At 36.7% G+C, this 11054-nt stretch overlaps 1 long non-coding RNA gene across 1 annotated transcript; it reads right to left on the reverse strand.

The window, feature by feature from the left end:
- Nucleotides 1-6620: 6620 nt before the first annotated feature.
- On the reverse strand, nucleotides 6621-10590 carry LOC122982633. The gene is made up of 3 exons (XR_006403504.1): nucleotides 9409-10590; nucleotides 9034-9068; nucleotides 6621-7125 (listed from the first exon to the last, which is right to left on the reverse strand). It is a non-coding gene; the product is annotated as an uncharacterized LOC122982633 (long non-coding RNA).
- Between the last annotated feature and the right edge of the window lie 464 nt (nucleotides 10591-11054).

Here is an 11054-nt window from a genome sequence, read left to right on the forward strand (position 1 = left end):
TTCTGAATTTGTTGTTTCCCCACTCTTTTACCTAGCTTTTGTCTTTCAAGAGGTACTCAGTGATGTAGTATTACACTTTCATAAAGTAGGGGGACTTAAAAATGACAGATTTTAAATAGAATAGTCAAAATCAAAGCAAAAGAGGCCGAGATATCCTGACTTGTAGTCCATAGTATGGGTCAAGCTCTAAAAAGGTTGTATCCTACGTTTCCCATAATGCATCTTGATAGCAACTTTCAGTAGATGCTCCTTGCCTGCTAAATGCCAACTTTCAAATTCCCACTCTTTCTGAATACTGTATATGTGAAAAAATTCCACTCTCACAGCTGTTTAACTTAGCTTTGCATAAAGATGAAACAGGGGAACGGTCAGCTAGCCTGTGCTCCATCCAAAGTTAATAAAATCTACCTACCAGCACCTCTAAAGCTCACTTATCTTATGCTATGTTATGTTTAATCCATGTTTCACTGGGGCTTGTGCATGGGAATATTTCTTGGCTGGGTGCAGGGACTTCCTGAAGTCTTGTGTCCACTTTGAGATTGTTAGGCAACTTCAGGAAGTCACTGTGCCCAGCCACAAAATAGTTGGGGGACATACAAGAGACAGATTGAAAAATGAGTGTTCAAAATTGGTACAGTAGAGTCCAAGATGCCCTGACTTTTAGTACCCATTACAGGTCAAGCTCCAAAACTTCCTGTAATGCAACTCCATAGCTTCTTTTTTTATACCAGCTCTGCTTGTTCTATTTTAATTCAATTCAATTGTATTCATATAGCACCAAATCATAACAAAAGTTATCTCAGGGTACATATCATAGGGACATATAGTTGCACATATCCTTCAAACTCCACACTAACACTGGCCTTCAGTTACAAATTTGATGTATCACGCCCAGTCTAGGATAACCCAGATGACATCACTGTGACATCATCACAGTTATTGTCTCAGAGTTGGCAAAGCTCACTCAGAGCCACAGAAGAAATGACACAACTGTTTTCACAGGCTGAGCAATACTGATGACCAATAAACTGAACTTTATGTGTGAAATCATAGGAGTGCAACTTTAAATTGACATGACAATTTGATATTTATTTTGTATTTTTTTCTGTTAAAGATCCCCTCCACACATATGTTAAGACAAACAAAAATACACTACTTGGAACAAGAATGTGATATGGTTTTCTCCAAAAATGACCACATTAAAATCCTTAAAATTACATATGGTTTTCTCCAAAAATGACCACATTAAAATCCTTAAAATTACATCTACTCCTTCTCCCTCTTTAAAAATTCCAGAATCTATAAATATGTAAATATATTTCATATTCAGAAGTTTAAATGTTGGACACAAGATGTCTCTTACTTCACTGAAAGTCAGTTCTCAGTGTATGTACACCGAAGGCTTCAAGTATCCACATCAAACTTGTATAAGTTGAATATTGGAACAGTACGGGATTCCAAACTATTTGTGATGTCACAAATCCTGCTAGTAATTAAAAATGAAATTACACAAGCTATCAAATATGATTTCCTCCTGCTTTGCCAGAGATTGACATATCTGTCTTGATTAAGAATGTATATGGCAACATAAAAATAAAGTACCTTTCAGTTTATTAGTGTGAATGCTTCTCACTCTTTATTCTTATTCCATCTTCCGTATGTTTTTTGGCCCTTTAAAGTTCCTTTTAGATCTAAAGACTGTGAGTTCAAACTCTGCCTTGGGCAGAACTCAGTAGACTTGAAGGTGGAAAAATGTAGATCTACACAGCTGTTGTCAATCTGCTGATTAAGACTGCAAAACACAGTCCTTGTGATAAAACTTCTCTCTTTCTCTGTTTTAAACTGTTAGTCACCTTGAACCTTCAGGTTTCATTTACAATTCAAAATTACCTTCATCTCAGAAACACACACACAAAAAACAACATATACAAAAACATCAGATATTGGCGTGCACACATAATAGTCAAGGAAACTTTGTCTTAAAATTACAACCCATATGTTTCATACAATTTAAAGTCTAAGGAAAAAAAATCTGACCAGGCAAGCAGTGTGACAAATTAGCTCAGTGCATAGCATGTCTGTCTAATAAACATGAGGGTATAGGCTCAATTCCACCCCTTGCTGATTTTAATCTTGGTAGATTTTTCAATAGTGTTCAGCTTCCAGTAATGCAATCTAAATCAACTTTCAGCAATCACACGCAATTTCCACAGAAATTGCATTTTCTAGTTATTGTGTGATTGCTGAAAGCAATCACACTTTGTTCTTCTCACTCTTTATTCTTATTCCATCTTCCATTCGTTTTTTGGCCCCTTTCAACTGCTGCATACTTTGTGCTATGACACCCATTCAACTATCAATCTGTGCAGCTCATTCAGCAAATGTGTGCTTGTATTTTTCTGAAATGTAACATGTTTCAGTGAACATGTTTCAGTGATTTTATGTAATTTTTTAAAACATTAAAATTCATAATGGCAGTCTATGGGACGGACTGTCCAACTGAGTTGGAGCTTTTGTCACTTTGACACTCAACTGATCGGACGTCCCTTATACCACAGACACCTTTCGAACTATAAAATGATTACAAAACTTTGAATTTTCAAAGTTATCAGATTGTTTAGTAATATCTTTTATAGTTTTTCAGCAATTTAGGCCAAAAGGCAGGGGTTTTACAAACGTTGTCAGGTCTCACCAGTGTGTCATGTGATCGGGCACAGTGGAGAGCACAGATATTTCTAGGCCAGAAAAGATTTTTTAAACAGCTCTCACTTCCACATTTTTAACTCCTTGAGCACATATCTTGCCTCAGTATGTTGCCACAAGTAAATCTAATAAATTTCACATAGGACTTACAGTTTTTGAGATCTAAACCTTAATTGATAGGGAGTCCCTGTCACACTCTCATTGACTGCAATACAGTCTGCAGGATGTGTGTCTCCTCTCACTCCACTTCCTCTAACTTACAGATTCTGTCTTCCTTCAAACACTTTTTAAACGTATCATTCATTCTCATCTTAAGCTAGTCTTGCTTTCACTAATGATGTACAAATCTCTGGGCTTCAAGCTCTAGATTGAGACAAATACATTTTCTTCATCAAAATGGAGATTTTTTTCATCTCACTTTTTTGAATGATCAGCTTCACCTTAGATGACAAGGTTGTGTGTTTGATACCCACTCACTGCAATGCTCCACATAATATTGCTCTCATGTACAAAGTTGCTTTATATCTTTATCATGTACCATAATTCAATTAGTTTGCTTTAACATTATTACCTGAGATTTGGATTGATATGTATGTTAAAGACATGTTCTCCTATGCTACATAGCATGTCTCAGTGGTCCAGTGGTTTAGGACCATGTCACTTGTGAGCTCCTTTTAGATCAAAAGATTGTGAGTTCAAACCCTGCATAGGGCAGAACTCCGTAGAGTTGAAGGTGAAAAAATGCAGAGTTTATAGTGAACCTGGGTACAAATAGTTTGTCTAGTTGTCTCAAATTACTTATTATGGTCTCAAAGTTTCAGATTTTGAGCTTTTCAAATGATCAGTAAGTGTCTGCTCGTAAATCATTCTCCGAACCTGTCAAAAACTCTGCTGAAGAAATGCAACTTTGTAAGCCTGTAAAAATCATTTGTGGTCATAAAAAAAATGTCTAAATGAAATGGTGTGCATAAATTATATCAACAAGGAAGTTTGACAAGTACTGACAATACGAGGTAGGGCTGAAACAAATAGTCACGTAATCGATTAGGTGATTGACAGAAAATCATTTGGCAATATTTGATTCAATATTATATCAATTGAATTATTTTCAGAGCAGAAATGCCTAAAACTTGCAGATTGTAGCTTCTCCAGTTTGAAGATTTGATGATTTTTTTTATTTTTTCCCAGTTTTTATATAGTAAACACATTATTTGAGGGTTTTAGTTGGACAAAACAAAACATTCAAAATTGTCACTTTGGACTCTTACAAAAGTGAGATGGACATTTTTAGCTGATTTCTGACACCGTACACACTGAACCGTACAGACTGAACAGACTGTGCTATATATTTTTTTGTCCTTTGTCAAACACATGCCTGCTGATTTGTGTATAATGATACTGGATGGGCTGTAACTGACATTTCTTTGCTCCCTGCATTCTGGCTGCTTTGTGATTGAATGTGCATTTACCTGCAAACCAAAAGTAACACACACACACACACACACACACAACTCTTAACAAACTTTATTTGTGGCTGAGCTTGAATTCAACCTTGATTAACACATAACTTTTGGTCCCATGATGCTGATAGTATTAAACAGTAGTAATCCAATAAAATAATGCAGAGACTACAATATAGATACTTGATTTCATGTATTAAAGCATACAAAGTATACAGAGAGCTGAGATGGAGCAGTATTTTGCCCTCTATGTTGTTGTGGGTGTTTTGTACTTTTGTTAGCTTTAACAGTCTAATCACACATACACACAGAAGACAATAACATATTGTTTCCTCTCTTAGATAAAGAGATACTGATAGATATCTGCGCTTTTGGTGGTAAGTATGGATATAATGTAACTGTAATTAACAATAGACCATATAACTTGACTGTGTATAATTGTTTAGTATCTTGAACCTTTTTATTTTGTTAAGATTCACACATGATTTATTTATTTTGTGTTTATGTGACTTTTTTTTTATCAATGTTGGTGACACCGGGGTGACTCAACAGTAAGTACACACTTACTGAGGTGATACTGAAACTAGGGTTGAGCTGATGGGCGATGCTATCGTCTATAGCTGATGGCTGACAGTCATCGACTGCTGAGCTGCTACCATCGTAACATCATCATTTTAACCCCCCCATCTTTCACTTGGATTACATTATTCTTATTGGCTTCTTACTCACAAAGCTTTTATTGGACTCACAGTAATGGAACGAGTATAGTTAGTTGGCTTCAAGTCAACCGGGTTCACTGTCTCTCCTCTGCTCCGCTCAGGGAACATGCACACACACACACACACACACATGCATGGAGCGCTCAGGCCCGCCTGCAGTGAAACAGAGGAGAACTGAAACTTAGCACGACCTTAAATGACAGCAAAATGCAGTAGACACTCACTCTGAGCTGAAATGAAACAAGTACACATAAATTAGGTAAATAACATAAATAAACAGTGTCTACTGTGCTTTGCTGTCATTTATGGTCGTGCTGAGTTTCTCTCCTTCTCTGTTTCACTGCAGGCAGGGCTGAGCACTCTGTGCATGTGTGAGTGTCCACACAAATTTCACAACACCAGTGTTTTTCACATAAATCTGGCAACAACTGGAGCTGTGATATTAATTGGGGTATATGGAGGTGATCATTCTTTAAGATTATGTCCATGTGAAGATATTAAGTGACATTTCAAGTAGAAGTTGCTTAATTGAATTCCTTCTATTGCAACAGCTGTCTAATGAATGTTTTCAATTTCTCTTACAGATATTCTGCTGTCCAGAAACTCTCTGGTCCTCTCTATCAAAGCGTTGTCTGGCATGTTAGTCTCAGTGGTTTATTTGTTTGATATTTAGACAAGTGATGGAAAAAAGTTGAATGTATAAGTAAAAACAATGGAATGTAGTAAATGATAACTTCCTGTGCCATTCAGATTTTTTATTTATTTAATGTTTGAGTCGACCTGCCTGTTTCTGATAAGTGTTTTTTGTTTTGTGTTTGTTTTACAGCCTTGGTTCTTCCAGTGTTGAAAAGTGAGTATTCCTGATTGGACCACACACAACCACTGCACAGCAGGGTCTTGGTAATACCAACTAATTTAGTAGAATTAATGTTAAAAATTAAAATAACCAGAAGGATATGCAACCAATAGGGTTACAGGAGGGAGAAGTCCTCTGAAAACAGTTTAAATACTTTTATCCATAGTGCGTGTTGAATAATTGCTTCCTCAACAGTTTTTTAATTCAATAATCAGAGACTTTTGATCTGTTGGAAATATTCGATGTGCAGTCACTTTAAATTGTCATGTAATACATAATGTTGAGTATGCTGAAGAAAATTTACTCAAGTCCTTGTTCAAAGTTTGCTGTGGTGGAAGTGGTTTAATAGCATTCCGGAAATGCGGTGAGCTTACTGACACAGAGCCGGTCTGATACAGTAGACTGACCCAGAGCAGAAGAAATGGAACGATTTTATACAATAAGGATCAAAGCAGTGACCAACAAATGGTGAACAAAAGATAGGAAGGGAGGGCATTTGCATACAAGATCAAAGCAAATCAGGGGGGCAAAACAGGAGGGGTCAAATCAGCAGGGGTCAGGAGGAAGGAGAGAGGATTGTCCCAGACATCACTTGATTGTCAAGTCTCTACCAAAATGTGTATTCTTCTTCAAGTAGCATTCACAATACATGTAGTACTCAGACACTGTGGAATCCAGTATGTTAAAGATGATTATGTCAAAATTTCACATTCACATGTATCTGTGGGCAGTGATTGGTAAGTTATTCAAAAAAGTAATCAAGTAAAGTTAGTCATTACATGGGCATGATGAAGATGATTTAATGGACCAGACAAGTAGGAGACATGCAGTGTAACAGCAGGAAATTGAACTGTGTTTTCTGTGTTTTTGTTGTAGTACCGGGTTAGAGGGCATGCTTTTAGCAACATCAAATAAGAAGTCAAAAACCTAATTATTTAGAATTTTATTTGGTCAATACTAACAGAGTGATAGTACAAGCAGTACTATATAGGCTAGTTAAGCCTCAGGCTAGTTAAGGCTAGCGTTAGCAGTTAGAGCAACTTCCAAAGCACCCCTGCCAACTACTCCCAGTTACAGGCAGACCTAATTCAGATGAATGACACTAACACTGGCAACAAGGTAAAAAATTCCCACTCAACAGCACTTCAGTGACAAATTCATTCTCCTCGACTTGCATCCCTTACATCAGCACTGTTGTGAATTAAAAAAACTGTGTTTTGTCCTCTTCTACGAGCAATGGCCACACTGTATTCTACAATACTTACTGATCAACAGACTTCTTGTGCCCATTTCTTTGAAGCACTTTTTCCCATTGACCCCTGATAAGCGGGCCCTCCGCCTGACTCCAGAGCTTGTTAATGGAGGTTGCCTCCTTTTCATCTTGTCTCTAAAAAAGATTTATGACAAAAAAGAACCAATAGTGACTAATAGTAAAAATATTTGTTGACATTCACCAACATATTGAATCTGTTATTACCTCCAGAATTACAGTATTGTCTACAGACCAACATGATTATGCTAAAAAAATATTTTACTGTAAGGTCCCCTACAACAAGCTTTTGAAAATTAACTGAAGATTCAAATAAGTGATCAAAAAAAAATATGGAAAAAGTAAAAAAGCTCTACAATATACAACCAATATTTAATTTATAGACCTCTAGAAAACACTATTTGTGCTTTGCCGAATAATGTATTTTTATTTGGGCACATCCCTACACCCTATCCCAAGGCTAACTCAGAACTAAGACCCATGGTAACAGACCAGTGTTTCCATGGTAACAATCAGTGACAACTTCTGACCAGTGGCACCACATGACAAAAAAGAGGAAAATATGTGTCATAAATTTTGGTTTGTTAACATTTTTGTGAAGTGACCAATGAGGAGGGAAAGAGTTTTTAGAGAGTTTAGTAACCTGTTGGAAATATACAGCAGTGTGGACATCATCAGTCATTTTCATTTGAAAACTATCCTGAGTCTGGCGAGTTGGAAGAGGTTCTGATCCCTGCCACATTAAGAAGCCACAGCAGCTCACCTCTGCTATGGATTTACACTGCCTTGAGACTTTATGCTACTGTAAGTTTTTTGTATTGTTGCAATCTTCACAGAATTTTCACAGTCAATTGTCCTTGTAACTTTAAATTCTTCCAGAAGACAAATATTTTCTACTGGAGTGAACAGAGCTGAGTGGTTTGACAGGGTTGCTCAATAATCAGTCATGTTATTTAGTTTCAAAAAAGTCTAAATTTACCCAGATTCAATAGCAAATTAGTCCATCTTAAAACAATTAAGAACTAAACAGCTTTGTGCAACATATGAATTTAGAAGTCTATCTGAGGTGTGACTATTAGTTTGCTCTAAGCCATAGTCAAACTATTTGTTTGTGAAACCAACCCCAAATGGTTGTATGTGCAAAGCCGGCAGAAACAAGACAAAAAGTGGGGCAAATTAAAAAGAACAAGCTACCTCTACCAGCCATCTCAGTGTACTAATATATCATGAACCTCATCACAGTTTTACATAACTTAATCTGTAAAATTTCACTAACCCCTGACAGACATGTGACAGAAAACACTTGGTAATAAAAAGCTTAGCCTAAATATGAAATTTGTTATTTGTTACCAACTCCATTCAAATTTCAAAATACTCATTATTGCACACTATTTAACTCTACTTGAGCTCATAAAGATGACATGTGTAGTTTGTGAGTTATATAATGTATTAATGTCCACGGAGGCCCATTCAGTCCCATTGTATTTATAACAGCACCTGTATACAGTACAAACTCCATTCAAATTTCAAAATGCTCAGTATTGCACACCGATCAACTGTACTTAAGCTTAAAATGTCATGTACTGTAAGTTTATGAGTAACATAATGCATTTACACTGTGTTCACATCAGAATCGCCACACGCAGGTTACTGCTGTGAAACCAGTGGCCATGAAGTTTAATTTTTGTTCAGTCTGTGCCAGAGCAATTCAACACAACACCACGAACAAATTGACTAACATTACAAGTACAGAGGTGAGTGAACCTCTCTCTTAGCTAGTCACAACAACTAAATGAACAACCAAATACAATATGCTTTTCAGTGGTAATACATATTGCAGCGCATTACACAACTTATTACACAGCGATCAGACAATGAATTACAGCTAACTTAAGATGAAATTTTTAACTTCTTTACGTTACTTATCCAATAAGATTACAAAACTTTAACTAAATTATAGCCTGGATTTGAAAATTACTGTAATGATGGGGAAATCAAAGCAGGAAAAAAAAAAAAAAAACTTACCCTACTTATCCGCGGCACTCTGGGGGAACCTGAACCTGAAATAGAGACAGGTTGTGCTGTCAAATGGTGCTGTTTCAAACTAGCATTAGCAGTTTGCCTTAAGGTTAACCGTTAGCCTATATGCTACTGGCTACATTCCTATGAGCAGCTAACGTAACGTTAACAGATAGTAAGATGCGGATGAAAAGCAACTAACTTTTTAACAACTAGCTAACTAACTTAGCTAGTTAAGTAAGCTAGCCCAGCTAAAAAGCTAGCCGTTGCCGATATAATATTATTAGCAAGCTTAAATGGGAAGTCAAAACCTTCTGAAATTATGTTAAGAAGCATTAAACCACTTTAAATACTGTTTTGCCACAACATTGTTCGCCTTACCGTTTATAAATAATTTTCCAGGGCTGGAAGAAAAGCCGCCAACGGTCTCCTGCTTCTCCCTGGTCCGGTCTGATACGACTGAACAAAAGGAAACACGCTCGTTTCCACGATACTGGCCCGTAACTACTTTGACTCTGCTGACTGATTGCGAGTCTGACTGACACGCCCACTCATCAGCCTGTATGCGGTCCGTATCTGGCACAGGGACGTAAAACCAGAGAGATTGTAACACGGATCTGCCGGTTTGGAGGCAGACCCGGTCCAGAGTCAGTTGCTATCTGATATTTGAATGGTTAACCATTCAAATATCAATATATTCAGCTCTTTAAGTACTTTTATGCAGTTTTTTTTCGCAACCTTTCACCTCTTTCATACTTTCAGCTATTTCAACCATTCAAATATCAAAATATTCAGCTCTTTAAGTACTTTTATGCAGCAATTTTTTGCGATTCATTTCAGCTGTCAGCATTCACACTCATTTTCTGCAGGAAATGCATTTTCTAGTTCTTTTTCTTCTTTCATACGTTTTTCGCAACCTTTCAACTCCTCCATACTTTCAGCTATTTCAACCATTCAAATATCAACATGTTCAGCTCTTTAAGGACATTTATGCTTGTATTCAGCTTTTTTATACCTTTTATACTTTTTAAAATATTCAGCTTTTTCCAAAAAATTTCTGCCGTTGAAATGAATGGACGGAATGTTCAAGTCCTCTTCAACCCACCCCACTTTGACATTCAACTAATTCCACATACTTTCAGCTAGAGACTTCATTTCAGCTTTAAACGGGTCACAAGACTTTCAGCTATTAAACTTGTGTTCAGCTTTTTGATATCTTTTACAGTTTTTACACAATCACATGAAGTTTTATGAAATTTTCAGCCCTTCTCAGACTTTTACATTCGTGTGTATTGCATGGAATGTTCAGACTCACAGTATCTATTTTAACCTCTATCTTTCCTTTTTTGAGCTCCTCATCAAATAGCTGCCATGTGGCTTCATCCATCTCCAGTACTTCTCCACTTTCAAGAAGTACTTCAACGATTTCCTTCCTCATGTCCATCTCTGTCACACTAATGATAAAGGCAATGACACTTGTGTCTTTTGGCTTCTGTTGAGATAAAGTAAACATACCTTGTCACTTAACCAGTGATGGAAGATGTATTCAGATCCTTTATTTAAGTAAAAGTACCAAGTCCTGCATGAAAAAATCCTACTGCAGTAAAAGTACATAAGTATTATGAGCTTGATGTAGTTAAAGTATTGCAGTAAAAGTAGTGGTTTGGTCCCTCTGACTGATATATTATTATATATGACATCATTAGATTATTAATACTGAAGCATCAGTGTTAGAGCAGCATGTTACTGTTGTAGCTGCTGGAGGTGGAGCTAGTTTCAAGTACTTTATATACAGTTAGCTAGTTAGTAGTTCCCAACCTAGGGGTCCGGCCCCTCCAAAGGGTCAGCAGATAAATCCGATGGGTCTTGAAATGCTTAATGGGAGAGGAAAGAAGAAAAAACAAAGTTCTGATTCACAAATCTGTTTTCAGTTTATGGACTTTTTCTCGAATCTTTGATTTTTGCTAAAATATTGTATCATTTGACCATTTATTGAAATGAAAGCATGTGAGAAGTTTAGAGGGAAA

Source organism: Thunnus albacares, chromosome 5 (assembly GCF_914725855.1).
Source record: "Thunnus albacares chromosome 5, fThuAlb1.1, whole genome shotgun sequence".
Classification (NCBI taxonomy): Eukaryota; Metazoa; Chordata; class Actinopteri; order Scombriformes; family Scombridae; genus Thunnus; species Thunnus albacares.